Below are 3,863 nucleotides of genomic sequence, written 5' to 3' on the forward strand. Positions count from 1 at the left end.
GGGGCGGGTCCGGGGCTGCCCCGTGTCCGCAGCAGGGCTGCTGCTGGCGGCGGCTCCTGCGGGATGCTGGTCGCTAAGCAACCAGCAGAGGTGGAGCTTCCCGGGTACCATTCCCAGCGCATCCCTGCCCAAGCCCTGCCTGCCTGCTCTGGCATTCCCACATCCTCCCCTCCACGATGCTGCCCACACCACCCTGTCCTGGGGCAGGAGAGCACCCCAGGGTGTCTCTGGGCACCACCAAACCCTGATTTGGGGTTTCTCTGTCCAAGATCACTGAAACCCTTCCCTGGGGAAGGAAGATGTCTTGGAGCTCTGTTGACCCTTCTGCTTGGGATTCCCACCTCAGCACTACTTCCCTGCCTGGCTCTGGGAAGCAGGGCCAAAAGTGGAGAGCCCCAAGGCTCCTGCACCGTGAGACACCCTGCAGCCCTCGGGCTGGGCGTGTGGGTGGGCTGGCTGTGGAGTGCTGCAGGAGCAGCTTTCCCCTCTGGGACAGTTGTGCCCAGGGAGCCTGGATGCCTTGGGCCCTCCTTAGGTGCTGGCTGTGTTGGGACAGGGACACTCAGGCTGGTACAGGAGGGCTGGGTGGCCCTCAGGGTGACCCCAACCCTGCCTGGGTACCTTGTGGCCTTGGCTCCTGTTTCTTTATGCCCTTCCCAAGGCCGGGTGCTTGTAAGGCACTGGGAGGGTGTTTGGCTCAGGTGACACCCTGCAGGTGGGAAGGAGCCTTCTCTGTGCCTGGAGGACGGGGAGGATGTTTTGGGGGTGGCTTTAGCCCTTCAGTGCCTCCCCAGGGCTGATTCACCACGTGCCACGGCACTGGAGGATGCTGTGTGCTGAGCACCTGCTTTCTCCCCAGCCTCCTCCTGTCCAGCCTGTGCTCCTTGCTGGACTTTGCTGGAAGAGCTGAAAGCCCCGGCTGTGCTGTCGGATCGGGAATTTCCCCTCTCTCCTCTGCTGGTGCGGTCCCTACTCTGCTGACCGTGCAAGCCGTGCCTTTTGAAAGGTTGGTGTTTCCCTGGAAGAGGCACATTCCTGGCTTTACGGGGCTGCCTGGAGTGATGGAGGGGACAAGCTGGGCAGCCTTTGGCTGTGCAGGAAGCCCCAAGGGACTTCCAGAGCCCTGGGCTCTTCCCTGGAGCAGTGGGCAGGGATCAGGCAGTGGGGTGGGGTTGCTGGTGGCTGTGCAGGCACAGGGAATGCCTGGTTTGCTGCTGGATCCTGCCACAAGGACCTGTCCCTGATGCACCTGCTGCTCCCAAGTGCCACACTCTGGGACTATGGGATCCTGTGCTCTGGGCGGAGTTTTGGGGTCCCTGTGAGCCTGCAGGCAGGTGTGGCTGTGCTGACATGAAGGTCCCCAGTCAGGGAGGGTACTGGTGAGCAGCAGGGATGGCTCTCACGGAGCCAAGGCTCTGCATGGGAGCAGAGGATGGTTTTTCACCACTGGTGACAGAGAGGAACTTCTGCTTGTGCTGCTGAGTCCCAGGGAGAGAGTGAGGGAATTGGGCTGGAACTGGAGAGCTCTGGAACAGCATCATGCCTGTGGCACCTCCAGGGGCTGTGGGACTGTGGAGCTGCTGGGCAGGTGCCCTGGCGTGGCTGAGGGCATCAATAGGGCCTGGCTTTTGCAGGTGAGATGGGGGGGGCCCGTGGGTGCCAAGGAAAGCAGGAAAGCCCCCAGAGCACTGAGTGGGCAGGACGTGGTGTGCCCCGAGGACGGTGCTGTGACTCCAAGGCTCAGTGGTGGCACACGGTGGCTGTGGCACTGCTGCTGGTCCCCTCCTGCTCCGGTGGGAGCAGGGACAGAAACCAGGGGGGACTGGGGGCTGCAGAGTGTGCTGGCTCTTCCCTCTCCCTGCTCCATGGTGTCTGGGCTGTGCTTCCATCTGGAGAGGCACTGGGTGCTTGCAGGGCCTGACCCACAGCTCTCCCGCCCACCAGCTGGGACATCTTCATTTGAGCCTTAATGAGGCTGTGGAAGGTGTTTCTTGGCTTCTGAGGGGACACAGCAACTCATTCCTGGACTTATTTTCTCAGCTGGGAGGTGTCACTCAAAAGGATAGGAGTGAAACCTTGTTTAAAGCAGCCCCAAACTTCCCAGGTCTGGCAAAAGGACCGTGTCCCGCCGTGCGAGGGAGGACGCTGCCTTCGCATCCTGGCAGGCTCAGAGGAGGAGGAGGTGCCTCAGCCCAGCCCCCTGGGATGCAGCAGAAGCCGTGCTCCTCTTCCCTGGTTTTTCCTGGTGCCAGAAGGGTTGGGGCCAGAGCAAGCTGGAAGGAGGGTTTGGTCTCTCGGGATGGGCTCTGCCCCGGCTGCTCTCAGCAGCTCTCTGGCAGCTGTGTCATGGTGAGCTGCCATCGCTGCCTGGCTCGGGGGACGACTCCCTGTCAGTTTGGTGGCTTCTTTTCCTCCCCCCAACTTTCTCATGATTCATTGTTGACATGTGGCACGCTGCCTCTGGAGCTGCAGGGATGCTGATCTCCACTTCCAGGGTGTAGCTTTGTGGAATAAGCTCAGGCTGCTCTATTAACCCCGGCTCAAGGGCTGGCAGCGTGGGCAGGAGGTCACTGCCTGTGCCCTGCAGGCGATGATGCCAGGGGAGCACAGAGCCTGCGGAGGGGAGGCCCTTTGCTGCCTGGCAGCTCCGTGTGCTCCAGGGTCAGATGTCTCCACGCTGCCTGGCTCGGGCATGATGAGCGAGCAGATGTCTGGGCTCCAGGCAGCTGCTGACATAATGTAAATCCATAATTGCCCAAACACACATTCAACACATGTCAATTAAGGCTGGGCTGGCTGCAGGGAGGTGGGAGACCCCCACGCCATGGGCTCCTTTCAGGTGGTGGATCCCAGAGCTTCTGGAGGTGTCCCACAGGATCACTGCCTTCGTGTGAGTGTGTTCCCATGAGATCATCCCACCCTTACAGCCTTTGCTCTCCTCTTTTTCCCCCCCTTGACCCAATTCTTTGCTTGGCAGCTCCAGCCTGGCTGTCACACTCTGTGTCAGTGATGAGCCGCTGTCTGCTCTGTCTGCTTCACTGGTGCCTCAGCCTGGGCTTGGCTCCTTTTCCCTGGCTCAGCATCCATGGGGAACTCCAGGTCAGGTCAGTGGAACTGAGCACACCAGCTCAACAGCCCAAGCTTGCCATGCTGGCTCGGGGCAGGACAGCACCCACCTGTCTGGACAAAGGTGTCTGGAGTCACCAGCAAAGCCCTACAGGGTCTGTCCCCAGGAAGGGGCCGGTCCAGCCAGCCTGGAGGAGCCCTTCCTGCACTCCCTGGTCAGGCAGGCTCTGGGCTGGACCCATCCTCTGTGCCAGAGGGACAGGAGTGGACGTGTCCCTGCAGTTTCCCTGGGAGCAGCCTCCCGTGCTCAGTCCATGGTGATCTCCTCCACTGACAGGTTCAGACCTCTTTGCTCTTCCCCTCCTGGACTGCAGAACCATTCCGGTTGGAAAAGGCCTCCAAGATCATTGGCTCCACCCTTTGACTGATCACCACCTTGTCAACTAAACTGTAGCACCGAGTGCCACATCCAATCGTTTCTTGACCACCTTTAGGGGTGGGGACTCCACCACCTGCCTGGGCAGCTCCCTTCCAATGCCTGGCAACCCTTTCAGTGAAGAAATTTTCCAAGGTATCCAATCTAAATCTCTGCTGGTGCAACTTGAGGCCGTTCCCTCTCCTCCTGTCCCTGTTCCCTGGGAGCAGAGCCCGACCCCCCCGGCTGCCCCCTCCTGTCAGGGACTTGTGCAGAGCCACAAGGTCCCCCCTGAGCCTCCTTTGCTCCAGGCTGAGCCCCTTTCCCAGCTCCCTCAGCCGCTCCTGGGGCTCCAGCCCCTTCCCCCGCTCTGTTCTTATCC

The sequence above is a fragment of the Corvus brachyrhynchos genome, unplaced genomic scaffold, assembly GCF_000691975.1.
Source record: "Corvus brachyrhynchos isolate BGI_N302 unplaced genomic scaffold, ASM69197v1 scaffold661, whole genome shotgun sequence".
Classification (NCBI taxonomy): Eukaryota; Metazoa; Chordata; class Aves; order Passeriformes; family Corvidae; genus Corvus; species Corvus brachyrhynchos.